The 19,035-nt window shown below is 42.8% G+C and overlaps 1 protein-coding gene across 2 annotated transcripts in view; it reads left to right on the forward strand.

Annotated features, from left to right (window-relative positions):
• The first annotated feature begins 388 nt into the window (after positions 1-388).
• The window catches only part of LOC140378281 (uncharacterized), an 84,833-nt gene continuing 66,186 nt past the window's right edge, over positions 389-19,035 (forward strand). For both annotated transcript variants that reach the window (XM_072464053.1, XM_072464054.1), the window contains exon 1: positions 389-495. The gene's annotated coding sequence lies outside the window, so the exon portion shown is untranslated. The remainder of the gene's footprint in view (positions 496-19,035) is intronic.

Genomic DNA, 19,035 nt, shown 5'->3' on the forward strand with positions numbered 1-19,035 from the left:
CCAAAACTCACACTGACCTACATTTCCAATTCCGCGTCGATCTCCCAAACGGTCAGGGCGCGTGCACCAATGGCGGGAGGCGAAGGGAAGCGCGAGGAGGCGGAGGAGGAGGAGGAGGCGGCGGCGGCGGTGATGGTGGCGGCGGCGGCGGCGGCGGCGGGAGGGGTGCGAACAGTCCTGCAACCATCTTTTATGTCCCGGTTATCCGCCGCAAACTTCCTGCGCGCGGCGGAGACTTGTTTTCAAGCGCGAGTGGATTTCCCCCCTCCCCCGCGTGACGCTCCCGGTTCCCGCGGCCGCCGCCGTCGTCGTCTCATTTTGCCGCGGGTGGGGGGGGGGTGGGGTGGGGGGGGATTGTTTTCGGTTGTTTTTTTTGGATGGTGCGCCGAGAGGCCGAGGCGGACATTTTAGCAGCCCCGACGGTCCCGAGCGCGCGGCGGGGCGGAGAGGACGCGAGCGCGAGGACAAACGAGGACACGCGCGGCGCAGCAGAAGGTTAGGAAAAACAACAAAAAACAAAAAAGATAGAGCCCCGCGGATCGAGATCAGGGGGTGAAACTGTGCGCGGCTTTATTTGGGGGGACGCGATTGTTTGTTTGTTTTGTTTGTTTGTTTGTTTGTTCTCAGCGTTTGACCCGGTGCACTTCACGTGTTTGTGGATTTTGAAGGTCGGATGTGGTTGAAAAAAGGTGCGCGTTTTTTGTTGTTGGATGCAAATGGATACTTTTGGGACGTGCAACATGTCATTTTACTGGAGGCAAACGGGGTTGTTAATGCGGGATTAATTACTTGTGAGTTTCGTTTCTTTGCAAATTCGCACACAGAACGTGCAGAAAAATTCCCAAAAATATGTAGCTTGTACTTGTTTGCAGTAAAAGCATGAAACAAATGCGTAAAGTCTTTCGGTTTGGACCAGAATGACTCACTGAATGTTATTTACACGCGTTTTAAAGAGAGGATACGTTACTTTTACACATTAAAGTGCATAGTTTATTACCAAAAGCACATCCATAATGCGCACAAACATCCAAATCTTGACTTGATTGCATTTTTATCACAGTAAAATGTGAGTTTAATGCAAGGTAGTCAGTAAAGGGAAAGTGTAACAATGGAAATAAAGGTGTGAAGTAATGATATTGGTGTCACAGCGTGTGCATAATGATTAATATTTGAATTTGACAGCGTTGGAGGAGAGATAAACGGCTTTGGTGACCGGGGACATCTGTTGCTGCGTAGCTTCCATTTCGAGGGACGTCTTTGAAACAATCTTAGGCAAATTCTCCTGGATTTGTCGAGCCCGTTTTGCAGATAGATTTACATAAAAGTCACGGTTCATGGCCTGATCAAGCGCGTGAAGGCCTTTTCTCACTTTGCACGGGCTCAGAATGATGTCCTGCAGAAATGGCCCCTGGCTCCTGATAAAGTAAACAAGAAAAACAAGCATGGAGGCGAAGTGAAGTGGGACGTGACGTGACTCCACTGGGATTAACCTAAAGAATGTCACAGAATATGAAACATCCAGATGCTTTTGGGCAATCGAAAAGCACTCAGATTTAAGGTTTAAACGCTTTTAACAACTCACCGATTATGATTTGTGAGTTTTTCTGGACAAATACCTGCAGAAATGTTGACCCTAGCACAGTTTTTCATTTTGTTTATCCATGTTTTATCACAAATAATACTTTTTTAATAAGTTTTGAGGTTAGAAAACAGTATTTGTTCCATGCTTTGTTATAGAAATGCGATTTAATTGACATTTCTATGCAATAAAATACAAATTAATGCTTATGTAGTGTTATATAATGTCTTGAAATCCTCAGTATTTTCATTTGTTGCACGGTAATCTTTGAAAATGATGGTCGACTTGACTTTGCCTCCAGAATGTTTGACGACAGAGCATTTTAAAGGCTCTATGGTCGCAGCAGCCTATTAAACATTGATGACAAATACTTCGACATGCATTAGTTTCATGTTTTATGGTGGAAAGTTCCCGCTGTAAAGTTGAATATTGAAGATGCACGTTTTTAAAAGCCTCATGGAAAACCTATAAACGTAACATGTTGTTGCTGCAGGAATGTGGAGGCATAAAACTTGCAGTGTGTTATTTTTGTTCTGAGCTTCTCAAACTGAGTGTTCAAATCACCTCATCAGAAAGATTTGTCGTTCTTGTCAAGAGCACAGCACGATCCCGGTTCGGAGGTGGTTTAGCCTCGATTCGGGCTTCATTTTTCTAACCCGGGCAGCGTTATTACATTTATAGTTTTGTCTTTGTTGACGTTAGCTCACTGTAGACGTTAGCAACATTAGCGTCACAGGGCCTTTGAAACTGCCGAAGAGAAACAGCAGGAGCAGGTTCACAGACGGAGAGACAGTAGAGAGAAAACACATGTAAAAGAGTACAAGAACTACCGTATTTTACTAACTACCGACTATAAGTCGCACCTTTTTTCATAGTTTTGGCCGGGGTGATACTTTTATATTTGTACTTATACATTTATACTCCGGAGCGACTTATATGTGATATTTAGGCCCGAGCGCCACAAGCTGGCGAGAGGCCTATTAATCTCGTAAGGCCGTGCGAAGCACGGCTGCGAAAGTGCGCACGTAGTGCGCACGAAATCGAGCGCGAAGCGCTCGCCCACTTCCAAACACTCACTAACGCACTCCTCCACTCATGCACGCCCCGTGCATACTAATTAGTTGTAGGAAAATGGAACATTACCGTTGTAAACGGGCGAAGCCCGTGCAAAAGTTCGCACTAAACGAGCACTTTACATGGGGATGACGACCGCGAAGCGGTCGTCATCCCCATATAAAGCACTCATTTGCGCTAAGTAGCTCACGAATACGTTCCCCATCTCTTGCATGTTCCGTGCATATAAGCATGTAATGCAAAAATTGAACATTATTACTGTATAGAGGGCCAAAAACACAAAGTGGGCGGAGCCCACTCAAAATTATCGAAAGTACCCGTCAGTGACCAGGGACCCACACCATGAGGTAGGAAAGCGCGAGCGCTTTCCGAAAATGTATAGTTTATGATATTTGAAAAATGGGAAACATTGTTTTCGCATCGGAATATTATTCTTTCTTTCTTTCTTTCTTTCTTTCTTCTTCTCGGGACCAACCCCCCTATTTTTCACCCAGTGAACATTGACGAAAAGTCACAAAAATTTGCACACCTCTAAAAATCGTGCCTCTCTACATTCTGGCTATTTCCCTTTTCTAAAATAAAAAAAATTGGCGCGTCAGCGCCACCAAATGTACCAAAAATGCATTGAGAGATGGGAAATGACCCAAAAAAAATCTGATCGTAGAATCATGAAATTTGGCGCAGAGGTAGATGGTGACAAGAGAAGTAAAAAATATTATTACGGCAACGCCGTCCCCCGAACCAAATGTCGGCCATATTGCTTCAAAAATGGCTAAACATGACTTCGGAGTTTTTCCAAACGTCGTACTTTTACGAACTCCTCCCAGGGCGTTGGCCCTAAAAAGCTGAAATTTGGTGAAAATGCTACTGAGGAGTGGGACATCAAAAGTTATCCAAATTACATTGATACCTCTCACGGTCTCTGTGCGGCGAAGCCGCAAACTGTAACTAAAATTTCAGAAATCTCCCATATTTAAAATTTCTGCCGTTTGCGCAGAAAAAGTCCGAATTGCGTCAAATTAGAATCAGTTGTTAAACTCTTTGCCCTAAACCTACTTGAAGTGAAATAAATTCATTTGGCGCCACAGCGCCCCCTACAGATTTTATATGGAGGTTAAATGTTTAGTTTTGCGAAATTATATGAAATTTGACACACAACTCAATTTTAGCATCCCCATCAAAAAAGTCAATGAGACCCATGTCATAATTGTTATGGCGTTGCCGTAACGATGACCGAAACCTCCCATGTTATTCCAATGGGGCCAGAACATGTTTACACTTTAGACTTTCACAAACTCCTCCCAGGGCGTCAGCCCTATTAACCTGAAATTTGGTGAGACTCATCTTCAGGACCATCAAAAGTTATCCACATTTTCATTCAAAGAGTCACGGTGTCTGTGCGGCAAAGCCGCACATTTTGCCAAGAATTCAAAATAAAATTGCTTTTTGATGGTAAAACAAAGGGGAGAACATGTGACAGCGTCACAGATTCAGCAGTAGGCGTGATAAAAGGACAATTGGGGCGCGTTAGCGCCCCCTCCTCTTGCGGCGTGGCGGCGGTGTGGCGGCGGCGTGGCGAGGGCCGATCATTGCCGCTTGCGGCTATATTTTTTGTTATTTTCTCACTTGCAACTGCATTTCATACTCCAGTGCAACTTATATATGTTTTTTTCTTCTCTATTATGCATTTTTTGGCTGGTGCGACTTATACTCCAGTGCGACTTATAGTTCGGAAAATACGGTATCAATATTTAGAGTTTCTAAGAAGTAATTTCAGGATGTGAGGCTGTTCCCGTGTGAATTTATAAGTTAGAACTCATAAATTGTGGACTGGAACGCAGCATTAGTCCTTGTCCTTGTCCACGGCCTCGGTCGTTGTACTAAAATGCATCAAAAATCTCTGCGTTCCACTTCAGAACAAGCCTGATTTTGTACATCTGAAATATCATCTAATGTGGCAGAATTTTTGTGTTTTGAGCTCTGTTTTACTTCAAGCAGACCAGAGCGCTCACAGCCAAAAGGTCCCAGGTTCGACTCCCGGCCACTTTTCGTGCAGAGTTTGAATGTTTCGCTCATTGTGTATTTTTTTGGTTTATCCTCCAGTTTTAGATTGTTTAAGCCCGTCCAGGAGAATTGACAAAAAGACATAAAAGCTTCTCATGTCATTCGGAACACGTTTGTGCAGATCTAAGCTACAGAGTTTCATGCAGAACAAGACGAGATGTTTTGTTGTTTCTGAATGAAATTGCGTTACTTCTGGAATTGCAGCCTTCTGCGATTCGCTAATCGCGTCAGTTCGAATTGCAGTTTCGATTCAGTTGTCTCTAATACTATGTGAGTATTATATCTCTGGTAAAACCTGTAGGTAGGAGCCTAAAGCGGCGCTCGTTGGAGTCTGCCCCAGTTTCACTTCGCCGTCCGAAAAGAGATAAGCACGTGCCAGAAAATCCATGCATTCAACCATGAATATTAATGATGTGCAAAGGGGTTTGTGAGAGCTGGATTTATAGTTGGATTTAAACCATTCTTCCTCCTTTTGCAGTTTGAAAATGCGGTTCCCCAGCTTCAAACAAAGTCCTATATTTTACACTGATATTTGATAAAACTTTATAACTCTTTAGAAGTCTGTAATCTGTATTGCATTGTATGAAGTAATAGTACGTCACATTTGTGTGCAGCAGTCTAATGTAAGCGGGCAATATTGACCGAAATTAATTCGTTTTTAGAGTATTTATATTACAATATCCAGACTGTTTTCACAATAAATCATGAATGTGCTAAAACGTGTCTGTAAATGTGTTGTTGAGGGTCCAGTGTCGCACAAAACGTGATTGGACCATAAAACCAACCACAAAAGCTCAGAAAAACACTTTAAATCCTCGTTTGGGAGATTCCACCAGATGTTTCTGTTCAATTTACTTCGAATTTATTTTCTCACGTAATTTCTTTTTTTTACTGTACACTCAATATTCTCCTTTTTGCATAACTCCAAATGAACAATTGCGACATTATTCTAGACCTTAAGTACGTGTCGAACCCAAAACGCAAACAACCAGTTTCAGCGACTCTCGAGAATCAGTAATCATTCATTTCTATTAATTCGAAACAGTTTGCGCGGCTTTTGTAGACGGCACTATACTTAATACGCTCTACATCTCTCTTGATTGATATGATTTGCCATTTGTGCATAATGTCCCGAAATTGAGTGTCTTCTTTCCATTGAAAAGTGTCATTGGCATAAGCACTAATTACGATGGCGTCTCTTGAAACCCATTCGATCGCGGCTGTACGTTGAGCGTCGCACTCGATGGCCGCGGTCATTAGTGTCTTTGTAAACAAGTAAATTGCGTTGCCATTTAGAATAAAAGATCCATTCAACATCAAATGAGAGTTTCCGTGCAGCATTTCTGCCGACGCTAATTAGACGGGAGCTTTTTCAGGCGCAGTTATTCGAGCAATGTAAATATGCTCAATGTTACAACCGCATCAGGCAGCTTTTCATTTAGAGATGGAGCGCTTACTCAACAATGGGCAATATAGACCATTTTGAGACGAATTATGTGAAAATGTATCGACAGATTACTGAATTCCTGTATTAAAATGTATTTTCTAACGTATTCTGTTACTTTGTCGAGTCAGAGAAGTGTATTTCACGTCGCGTTGCGTTATATTGTAGTGTAAAAATGTGACAAAGTATTAAAACAGATTTATGTTTGTCATTAATTAAATGATTTGAGAGGCGAGCGCGCTGTGTTTTTCCTCTTTTCCTCACTAATACTTTTGCAGTTTGAAGCCTAAACCGCTGCGATTAATCGGCTTATCGTGATTAGCCGTCTAAAAATAGTATCAAAGTTTTAACAATTTCTGATTTTAACCAAAAATACACTTTATTTTTAAATGTTCTGTCTCTAGAAGCCTTCAGTCGCCATATTTACACCTTTATTTGGTTGATAATGTCGTTAGTTGCAGCTTCTGTTGATCGAATACCACGATGTAATCTAAATTCTCCCAACTTTTCCAAATTTTTCCAATCAAACTTAAGTATTCCAGACAAATGAAAGAGTAACTGCTCCAGAGTCGATTGTATTAATTCAGTCACAGGTGTTTTTATTGTTCAAAAATACACTGAAAAAAGCTGCGTTCTCACTGTGAGCCAGGTCGCCTCTCCACAGAGCTGACCTGTAACCTGTGGTCTCCATGGGAATCTCATTGCTTTGCCTGAAATGTTCCACAATATGGCATAAAACTGACCATAAAGTGCTTAACAAATGTGTTTAAGGGCTTCAACTAACAGTTATTTTAGTCGACCAAACAAACTATTATTTCTATTCTACATTGAGACTTTTTGAATACATTAATGACCAATTAAAGGTTGAATTGTGTTGATTTAAGGCTTCTAGATGGAGAATATTTTACAAATGAAGTGAATTATTGTGTAAATTTTAAATTATTTATTCTTTTTTTAAATTTTCTATTCAATAATGCCACAGTCTTTGTCATAAAACAGTCTTTTTGTCCTTGTTTTAGAGTCCGTTTAGTCCAGATAATGTTCACAATGATCACAATATATCTAAGGTTATTGGTAATCGTTGCAGCCCTAATCGTTTAATCCTCATTTTAGACCCTTAAGATTACAATTTAACCACGTGACGTTGTTTGTAGTGGTCAGAATCCACAAGTTGCAACTGTTTAGACGTTTGTTCTATAGTTTTCTTCCGTTCGGCTTTTCAAATCCCCAAAATTGCACTTCCACTTGATTAGATCACTCCACGCGGCACTCCATGCTCTGAAGACGGCGGACATGATTCGCCTCCTGCTGAGATCAGAAGGAGACGGTTGAAAAGTCGACCCCCAGAGAGACGTTCTGGGGTCTGCTCGTGTAACTCGCTCTGCCGTTTCGCACAGACGGATGATTTTGTGCGATTTGCCGTTAATTTGAGCTGTAAAAGAGTGACACGTTCGCGCATAAAAGAGTTCTAAACCAGGTCTAACCGGGACTTAACTGGGACTTGGTTATGAAAACACGGACCAGAAGCTTAAACTAACCAAAGAGAGAAGAGTGATGATCTGGACCAACTAAAAACGAGGACAAACAAGAACAAAGTCGCTTGAATGAATTAACTTGCCCTAATTAACAGGGGTGGAACTGCTCAAGTCACAGTAATTAAGGCGATTTTTTTGATTAAATACACCTTAAGATTTTTTAAACCTGTACTTGATTTTGAAGCTGCCACTTACATTTATTTGGTAGTCGACCAGTCACAGCTTCATTCAGTTTTGAACGGTTAAAAGTGTTGTGAAGTTGAATGAAGCTCTAAAGTGCTTCTTAAACGGCTTTAAAATGTAACTAGAGTGAATATAGGAAAAGTGGGACAGTTAAGTTTGATCCTTTGTGTTTCAAAAATCCATGCAATTCTATAACTTACAATTTACCTTTTAATCATTGACATGTGCAGAATTAAAAATAACGATGATATAAAAGTTTCCAGTGAAAACGTGTATCGAGGCTTGTTTACACAGACTACAGCAGCGACTGCACTTTTACTTCAACCAAATGCTAAATGCATTTGCTGTTTTTATGTCTTTTTAGTTTTTCAGAACAACAAAATTAACATATTTGTTGTGTCCCGCTTTACCAAAAGCACCTTCAAAAAACTGACTTGAGACCAACATGTGTTTGAGAAGGAAATCTAACTTCTGTGCCATATTTATGTTTCCTTTCCCTGATGTAAACATCGGCTTTTCAAGATTACATTTTATTATAAACAAAGTATTTTTTCACACGTATGTTATAGTTTAACTTAGGCTTAGTCAAATATTTTACATTCGTGTACTCTATCCACCACTGTATAGGGACTTTGATAAAGTAAGATAAAAATAATAACCCTCACAAAGACAAAACCAGGTCTAAACCAGGTCTAAACCCGGACTAGACCCGGACTAGATCCGGACTAGACCCGGACTAGACCCGGACTAGACCAGGACTAGACCCGGACTAGACCAGGACAGAAACCCTCCAGCCCCGAGGAGCGCCACCAGCAGCCCTCTCCCTCTCCCCGGCCGCAGCAGCAGCAGCAGCGGCAGCAGCGGCAGCAGCGGCAGCAGCGGCCCCTCTCTCACCAAACGGCTTATTAACTATTAATATTGGACATCCGGTGGCAGTGCCAGCTGCGCCCGCTTCATTGTTGTCTGTGGAGCTGCTGCGAGAGGAGCGCGGCTTCAGCGCGGCTTCACTCCGGCTTCACTCCCGGTAGGAACGACCTTTTCAAAGCTTGTTTCGGCACAAACGGACTTGATTTGCGGGGCTCCGTGAGGTGGTATCGCGGGTTCAAAAGTGTGCGCCGCTCTGCCCCTCGCTCCGTGCCACCTCCGGCTCCGCTCCTCCCGGGCTGAGCGGAGGTCGGAGCGGGCGGATGCAGGCGGCGCGGAAAGGGGACCGTGGCTGGTGCCTCCCGCGGCCGGAGCTGGAGCCTCCCGCGGCCGGAGCTGGAGCCTCCCCGCGGGGCGAGCGCGGCCAGGCGGGACGGCGGCTCCAGAAAAGGCGCGGAATCACGGCACGTCTCTTGTTTGCGGCGCTGAAACTTTAATGAACGCGGCCGAGGAGGAGGAAGAAGACGCGCGTCCTTGGAGCCGCTTCCTCCGCGTGTCACTTGTCCTTTTACCCCCCGTCACACCTGCGCCTCCTCGGCTCGGGCCCCGGCGGGTGTGGAGGCAGTGTCCCCCCCGCAGATGGAGCGCCGGAGCCCGCGGTGTTGTGGCGGTGTTGTGGCGCACATGTGGCGGTGAAGGGCACGGCGCGGCGCGGCTGGAGTAAGACTTGCTCTGTTGTGATTTTTTTTTTTAAAGTCTATAGTTTTTACATTTTTATGACTCACATCTGGAAACAAGTGCATTTTCCTCCAGTAAAATGTAAGACGTGAAATAGTAGTAGCCAGTGATAATACAGTAAAAGTGAACAAGGAGCCACTGTGCGCGAGTTAATGTGCTTAAACTATAATGTAATGTGCTTAAACTATAATATAATGTGCTTAAACTATAATATAATGTGCTTAAACTATAATATAATGCGCGTAGTTTATGTGTAATTGAAGAGCAGAAAATGTGTTTAAAGGAGACATATTATGCTTTTTTTTTAAGGGTTTAGTATTGCTCTATAACACGAGTAGATCATTATGTTTACATGTTGTTTGTCGTAAAGCGCAATATTGATCCAAAACGGCTTAATAAAACAAACGGGTTCATTGACTTCCTGTTTCCAAATTGCAGAGGTGATAAGCTCCGCCTCTTCATAATGACGTTTCACTGTAACATGCAGCACATTGTCATTTGGAGGCTTTTTATTTTGTCTGGTAAATTGGGCCACTTTTTGGGCCATTTCTAAATCTATCACTGTAAACCTCCACATCTGTTTTGTCCACAATGAGTCACGAGTTTCCTTCAGTTATTCAACAGAAAGTAATCAGTTGACCGTTGAAGAATGTTGTAGTTATGAGTTGTTTTTGAGGTATTTCAATTTAAAGTCTAAAATCCTAAAATCAGGAAAATCCAAGCACATGAGGTGGTAAAAGGAGCCAGTGACTGAACCTTATGTAGAAGGAAATGTGGTTGTATTTCAAACTATAGACACTCCGGACTCAGTTTGAACTCAACTATTTCACTGTGAATGAAAGGCCAAAGTTATGATTGTGATACATTTTTCAAAAGCTCTAGGTGTGTACTTTACATCAGCAACAGAAACTATCTGAAATATGCCAGACAGAAGCTGGTTTTCCATCTCAAACACACGTTGGTGTCAAGTCAGAGGTGCTTTTATTAAAGGAGTATATTCATTTGTTCTTCGTTTACTCTTGTCATGTTTTTGCTCCGGTCTAGTCACAGTGAGATCATGTTTAGCTCTGGTTTAGCCCGATTGGTCTCACGTTTGCCCACGCACGCTCCTGTCAAGTCCTGGTTTAGTTCTAGCGCAGGAGCTGGGTTAGCGAAGTTCCCTTCCACCGTTAACCCTGGTTCAACGCTAACGCAAAGATAATTCACTTCCTATCCGGGGGAGATCCCTATGGCAACGGGCTGTAAACTCACACCAGGGTAAGTTTATAAGATAAGAGATAAGATGAGACGACTCTGACCAATGAGAGAGAGCGGAAATGCAGAATTGACAACATGTATTCTTTTATCAATGCACACAGATGTATAAAGAGGAGGAATTGTATTTAAATAGGCCACACTTAGATTACGCTGGTGATTCGTTCGTGGAAATGTGCCCATTATCTTTAATTATACTGTAATGAAACGCACGCTATCATTATATGCACAGGATTAAACACTCAAATGTATCTGCGCTCAGTCCAAGACCTGCTTCATGACCATAACATATTTGTGTTTTTGTCTGGAGTCGTGCACTTTTCTCTGTGTAACGCTCGGGGCTGTGATTGGTCGATAAGTGTCTCTCGTTTCCTTCCATGAGATTGTGATTGACGTTTCCTCGTTTTGGAAGTATACGCTGCTCTTTCCTTCCTTTGTTGTTCTGATCGGTGGGCCGGCGCTGACCCGGCCCCTTGCTCTGTGACCCCGCCCCCTGAGCTGTGACCCCGCCCCCTGAGATGTGACTCCGCCCCCGGCTCTGAACGCACGCTGATTCATTCAGGGAATCCGGGGGTTGCCACTTTTGATTTAGTCCGTAATTTTGATCCCACGTAAGATGCCAATAATGTTTTTGTTTTGTTTTAAATCTTATTACGCTGTATATGCTGGGAAATATATTGAAAAATGGATTATATTGCAATAGTTCTTTTTGGAGATCAACATTTTAATATTGAGTTTATTGTAAATATTAAAAATTAGCTCAAAAAGAGTCCGAAACGTCTCCCAAACATTATAAAGTGATATTTCTGCTCTTTTTAACTTTGAAGGTCCATTCACGTTTTGTGTGACACTTGATCCTCACACATTTTGCTTGTTCCGGATGAATTGTGAAAATATGACCTGAATGATTTTTGCAAGATATCATTTTTTGTCAATATTGCCACCTGCGATTTTTCGGACCACTTTTGCGATTAGATTTGTGTTTGAAGTTTTAACGGTTAGATTTTTCTCAAAGTGCACATTTTGAACACGTCCAGGAGTGTCAATAGTTGAGAGAAGACTGTATGTATGTCAGAACATGTTAGTAAAGGTCTAAACTGCAGCGTCTGCAGCTTTTACACCAAATAAAATGATCTACTGTTGTTTGCAAAGGACAAATTGCGATCTTTAAAAATTTGGTAATCATTTAAATTCTGATTCTGATTCATCTTGCAGCCCTTGTATTGTTTTAGCATCAATTAATGTCGAGTTGAGTTTATGTCTAATTGAGTGTAACTGTTACTTGTCACGTATGAAATGTAATTTGTTTCATCAGATTTAGAATTTTACAACAGTCAAATGTCAAAAAAAACGCCCCCACATTTTTTTGGTTTACATTTTCTGTTTTTCCTCATTTTTAAAAGTTCAAAACGATTCATAGATTTTTCTACAATTTCAAATACAACAGCTTGATTGAGTGTGAGATTTGCAGTGAAAATTGTCACAGCAAAAAATTCAAGACGCCACAATTCACTTTGGACCAGTCGCAAATGTTTCGCTTTGATTCACGAGGAATTTTACACTCTGAATTCAAACTGTTAAATTTGAAGGTTTGAAATTGAAAAAAACAAAACTGTGTCACTTTAGAATACGGCATAGATACAAAGCATTTCTCATTAACCAACAAACTAATCATTTCATAATCATTTACTAGGATTGGAGGTTAGGTTAGGGCTAGTTTATGTTAATGATTAGTTATTTATTACTAAACATTTATAAATGCTTGGTAGATTTGCCATATAGTTTATGATCAGTTAATTTCTGTTCATGATTAATAAATAATGTTTAACCTTTGTTAATGTGTATTGTATTGCAGACCCAAGTGCATTTTATTTACAGAGACTATTTACAAAAAAGGCGATTTTAAAATCTTCTAAAACATTGACCTGTGTTGTTTGCGTTTCTTTTAGTTCTAAGCCTATGTAATGGACTGCTACGTTACATTTCTTCCCCCTCTTTTACGAGTACAGTACCTAAAAGTGTAATGGTTGCAAGGCTAGGTACCGACCGGCAATTCTCGTATTTCAGTCATTTTGTGGAGCCACTGGAGAGCGCGATGATCAGTTTGCAGAATAAATGGTTTGTCAAAATCAGGAGTTTGCAGAACTGTGTGTTTGCTTCGGGCCTCCTTGAGATCCTTAAAAGCACCTTCACATTGGTCTGTCCATTTGACCTTTCTTGGTGATTTGTTGAGGTCATTGAGAACAGCTGAGCAGTGCAAAGTGGGGAATGAATTTTCAGTACCAGCCTACAAGACCTAGGAAACTCTTCACCTTCTTCTTAGTGGCCGGAATGGGGAAGGAATCGATGGCCTCCATTTTTACCACCTGGGGCCTGAGTTTCCCGCCTGGGACCTGAGTTAGTTTCCCACCTGGGGCCTGAGTTAGTTTCCCACCTGGGGCCTGAGTTAGTTTGCCACCTGGGGCCTGAGTTAGTTTGCCACCTGGGGCCTGAGTTAGTTTGCCACCTGGGGCCTGAGTTTCCCACTCACAGTACTCCACCTCTCTCTGAGCCAGACAGCCTTTCTAAGGGTTGATTGTTAAGCCAGCGGACTTTACGCATTGCAGGACTTGTTTCAGGTGAGCCTTAAGTTCTTCCCAGATTTGCCTGTAGATAACGACAAGTTTCTCCCAAGTATAACACTGAAAACTCTGAAACATCTGTCAGAACATTAGCCTTTGAAATGAAGCTGGCGCACCCTCCAGTCCAATCGGCTTAACTCGAAATTGGTACATACCAAGCAGAGTTTTAAATGCTGCTCTTTGACCTCTGTGGCTGCACTTGCCAATAGCCTTTGCTCAGGTCCAAGGTGGAGATGTACTTTCCTTACCCCACTCGCTCCATCAGCTCGTCGATTCTCGGCATTGGGTAAAAGTCACACAATGAAACCGCATTCAAGTAACGGAAATCAATGCAAAATCATAGTGAGCCGTCCTTTTTGGGCACCAGAACCACTGGACTGCACCATTCTCTGCTTGAAACTTCAATTATGCCTAGTTCCAACATCAACTTTATTTTCCTTTTTCAACGTTTGCACCAACTGCTCTGGAAGTCTGTAGCTCTTTGGACGTGGAGGAGCCGCTCTCTTGGTCCAGATGTTGTGCTGGACCAGGTCCGTGTAACCAGGAGAGTCTCTGAACAGTTCTGGGTCAATGAGGGGAGTCACTTGTTCCTGCTGGACACATGCCATCTCCATGACTCAGCCAGACTCCCAGGCATAAACTTCTCTGGTATTTCTTCATCCTGCGCACCGCAAATCAGCAGCTGAGGGACAGATTCCTGGCGAGACTGAAACTCTTTTAACAAGTTGACATAAAACGTTTGGTTCTATCAGGTTCATATGTGAATTTGAGAGGAGTTTACTGTCCGCGGTGGAGAGTAGAAGCAGGACCTTTTGTGTTTTTTGATTCAAACCTTCCTTCTCTAGCTTTGTGGTCATACCAGAGAGGTCTTCATAGTCTCTTGTGCCAGTGCAGACATCTTTTCCAGACATTGATTCATTTTTATCACCAAGGCCGTCATGTTCTCTTCTGAGGAGGGTTGGCTTCTCTCAGTAGTCCTTGAGGAGGTTCAGGGGCCCCCTTACTTGATGTCCCTAGAGCAACTCAAATGGTGAGAACCCCGTTGAGGCCTGTGGCACTTCATGGCAGTCCACTCCTGTATGAGAAACTAAACATATTTTTCAAAGTTTGGTTAATTTTGTCGATGATTTATTAATGATTAACAAACATTTATACATGTTTTGTATCTATGCCTGATTCTATGTACGACCACAACAAACGACAACAAGGTCTTCAAAGTTGAAATAATAGAAATTCACCAGCATTTGAAATTCTAAATCTGGAGAACAAATGCTCTTCCATAGCATTTTGAGTGAATGAAATTCCGGATGAAGTGTGACACGTGTAACTGGGGCGTGTCTGTGCTGCGTCTCTCTTTAAGAGGCCTCCTGCCACTGTGGAGGTTATTGTCTGGTCACATTGTTCACCCTCAGATTCTCCTCGTGCTGTCGCTAGGAAGACTTCCTGATGAATACATTACACTGACGTGAGGTGCCACAATCCACACAACGTTACAACACACAGCATTTTTGTGTGTAGAAATCTGTCAGAAATATTACCTGGGGATGTAAACCTTTAGTCAATTGTGTCTTAGTCGAGCAAAATGTTCTTAGTCGACCGGAAATGTGACGATATAAAACTTAACAGTTACGACTATTGTGAGAAAACAAAATTATTTAACAATTACTGAGACCTCTTGTACATTTCATGAAAGAACGTGTTGATCAAATGACAAAGGTTTATTTAGAAAGGAACGTCCAAAAATGTATTTAACTATTCACCAATTCATAAAGTAGTTCTTGTTTTTAATGATCTTATTCAGCTTTTGCACATGAAAATGTTGAAGTGTAGCTTTTAATAACATTCATAAAACATCTGTATCTCAAAAATAACTTTCATTTAGTTTGGAAAAACCTTCTGAAACATTTTAGTATTTTGAAAGTTTGTGTGTGTGCAATTTTCTTCTAATATTAAACCAGGTGTGAGGTGATCAGGATGTTTGAGGCCGATCACTGATATCGATCACACTGACTTTGTGTCAAGAACATTTTGTTTCCTGATAATAATAATAATAATAATAATAAATATATGTTCATATTAAATATACATAATTTATTCTTGGAAAGGGTTTTTGATGATATGAAGTTCGACCAAATCTCTCTAGTTTATAGGATCAACAGAGTTTCCTTGGCAATTTTAGGCACTAATGAGCTGCTCATCAATTAACCGCGTGAGTTGAATGAATACTTGTGCCGTTCATGTCCGCGTCATGCAGGGTGAGTCTGGAGCAGCGTGCAGCCAAACAGGAGCAGGCTTTTATCCTCCGAGCAGACCATGAAGCGCTTTGCATTTCCACTTTCCATACGGAGTCATTTGGTGACTGTACAGCTTCAAAAAGCACATTTTCTCTGCAAAATAAGACATGACAACTTTCACATGGCTCATGTTACATTTAAGGCACATGTGAAATGATGGCTTTTTAAAGAGTAAATCACAGTGTGTGCGTACCTGTAAACGAGTGAAGTCTGTGGTTCTGACGCTGATCGACGACACATTTGGCTCTGAGTCTCTGTTATGTTTTTAACTATAAGACCAGCGGGAGAGCTCGTAGGTCTGTGCGTGTTTACAGAAACACGTGGCTGCTCAGTGTTGTTGTCAGCTCCAGAAGAGGTGTGAGCGGAAGCAGACGGTGGATACATCGGGACTTAAAGGACCAAATCGGAATGTTTTAATGTTTTAATGTTTCATAAGGAGCTTAAACAATGCTACTGCAATAACTTACACCAAGGCAAATGTGATGACGATGTGAAGTGTGATCGGTGCGTCTGATCGGCCCATTTTGCAGATCACCGATCACATCATTTTTGCCGTGATCGATCAGGATCGGCGGCCGATCGATCGGAGCACCTCTGGTTCTGGTCATAAACATCCAAAAACCAGCAGATTAAAAAAATCACTTTTTTCAAAATTAAGTCTCTTTACCTTAAAGTTTATTTCCTAAATACATTTAAAATGTTCAAAAGTCCAATTTTGTAAATCTATGTGCAATACAATACATTAAGCAGCTCTTAAAAACACAGTTTTAAACACTCTTAAAATACTGTTAATTGACCTGAAATAAATGTGTGTTATCAATATTTTTTAGGCAAACCACTGCCCAAGTTTTCTGACACCAAATTATCTGGATGATGAAGTAAATATAATGCACTGGGCCTGTCATGATAACTTAATGTTGATGAAGATAATAAAGAGCCTTTAATGAGGACTGTGGCCCAGAAGTTACGTAGGTTTGCGTACCATGTGATCGTGCTGACCAATCAGAGCGAGAGTTACAAGAGCAGCGCAGAGTCCCGTGTGAGATAAAGCAAAATATTAAAAAACTGGTTTGAAGAAAACGGAAGGATTTTGAACTGTAAAAAAGTAAAGGACCTGATAAAAGGTATCATTCTTGTAGTTCCATGGTGCGCACGGAGTGAGAAGTGAGCCAGCTGTCACCGAGTTATCATAAAATCAAGCTGGGTCAACATGGATCTATTCAAATATGTCTTAAAGTTCAGTTCATGGTCTGGCCTAATGCTTCTTTACTTTACAACATTTACAATACATCAGAACATTTGATTTATTAATGCAATTGTTTTTCATACGTCAATGTAATTATTAGATTTTATATATTGTGCTAAATTGTAAAAAAAATGTCTGTGTATTTACCAAAATTACCAAAAATACCATTTATTGTTATGGCTCTATCAGTCAGTATTTTACAGTTATTATTCAGTGTTTTGTGGTGTATCGCAAATAAAATATAAAACCATAAGCAAATGTCTAGTTTGCAAACTTTTTCACTGACAATGGAAATAATTCTGATTCTTATTAAGTACATGGAATGTAATTATGTTAAATCAGTTTATTAAATTACAATATTTTTATCTGCCAAATGCCTAGCATTCTGCAACATGTCAATTGTGTTCAGATGACATGTTTATTCATCTACATGCACAACATGATAAAGGTCATCAAAAGTATTTGGGCTCCTTGGATGGTTAATACAGGAAACAAAACTGAAGACACCAAACGTAAACATTGATTATTTTATACCTGGCTGACATTACATTCCATTTCCTTGCTTTCCTTCTGAAGAATTTCTTCCGCTCTTTAGTTTTTCAGGCACAAATATTTCTAGACGAGGCTTCTGAGTAGTAGATCATGGCTGTCAGGTCCATGGTGGTCATTAGTTTGATGATTTGTTCTGTTATTAAACCTATGGAACCATAGTTTTCTGCCTGCGGCTCGTTCACGGCACTTCAGCTCATTCACATCACCTACACGCGCTGATTGGCTCTGTCCGCTCTGTGTCGCCCTCTATAGGATGCCCTGTCCGCTCTGTGTCGCCCTCTATAGGATGCCCTGTCCGCTCTGTGTCGCCCTCTATAGGATGCCCTGTCCGCTCTGTGTCGCCCTCTATAGGACGCTCTGTCCGCTCTGTGTCGCCCTCTATAGGAGGCCCTGTCCGCTCTGTGTCGCCCTCTATAGGATGCCCTGTCCGCTCTGTGTCGCCCTCTATAGGACGCCCTGTCCGCTCTGTGTCGCCCTCTATAGGACGCTCTGTCCGCTCTGTGTCGCCCTCTATAGGAGGCCCTGTCCGCTCTGTGTCGCCCTCTATAGGATGCCCTGTCCGCTCTGTGTCGCCCTCTATAGGATGCCCTGTCCGCTCTGTGTCGCCCTCTATAGGATGCCCTGTCCGCTCTGTGTCGCCCTCTATAGGATGCCCTGTCCGCTCTGTGTCGCCCTCTATAGGACGCTCTGTCCGCTCTGTGTCGCCCTCTATAGGAGGCCCTGTCCGCTCTGTGTCGCCCTCTATAGGATGCCCTGTCCGCTCTATGTCGCCCTCTATAGGATGCCCTGTCCGCTCTGTGTCGCCCTCTATAGGATGCCCTGTCCGCTCTGTGTCGCCCTCTATAGGAGGCCCTGTCCGCTCTGTGTCGCCCTCTATAGGATGCCCTGTCCGCTCTGTGTCGCCCTCTATAGGATGCCCTGTCCGCTCTGTGTCGCCCTCTATAGGATGCCCTGTCCGCTCTGTGTCGCCCTCTATAGGAGGCCCTGTCCGCTCTGTGTCGCCCTCTATAGGATGCCCTGTCCGCTCTGTGTCGCCCTCTAGAGGATGCCCTGTCCGCTCTGTGTCGCCCTCTATAGGATGCCCTGTCCGCTCTGTGTCGCCCTCTATAGGATGCCCTGTCCGCTCTGTGTCGCCCTCTATAGGATGCTCTGTCCGCTCTGTGTCGCCCTCTATAGGATGCTCTGTCCGCTCTGTGTCACCCTCTATAGGATGCTTTGTCCGCTCTCTGTCGCCCTCTATAGGAGGCCCTGTCCGCTCTGTGTCGCCCTCTATAGGATGCCCTGTCCGCTCTGTGTCGCCCTCTATAGGACGCTCTGTCCGCTCTGTGTCGCCCTCTATAGGATGCTCTGTCCGCTCTGTGTCGCCCTCTATAGGACGCCCTGTCCGCTCTGTGTCGCCCTCTATAGGATGCTCTGTCCGCTCTGTGTCGCCCTCTATAGGATGCCCTGTCCGCTCTGTGTCGCCCTCTATAGGATGGTCTGTCCGCTCTGTGTCGCCCTCTATAGGATGCCCTGTCCTATAGGATGCTCTGTCCGCTCTGTGTCGCCCTCTATAGGATGCTCTGTCCGCTCTGTCGCCCTCTATAG

The sequence above is a fragment of the Eucyclogobius newberryi genome, unplaced genomic scaffold (assembly GCF_026437365.1).
Source record: "Eucyclogobius newberryi isolate DKJ021-1_F unplaced genomic scaffold, fEucNew1.0.hap1 SCAF_4, whole genome shotgun sequence".
Classification (NCBI taxonomy): domain Eukaryota; kingdom Metazoa; phylum Chordata; class Actinopteri; order Gobiiformes; family Gobiidae; genus Eucyclogobius; species Eucyclogobius newberryi.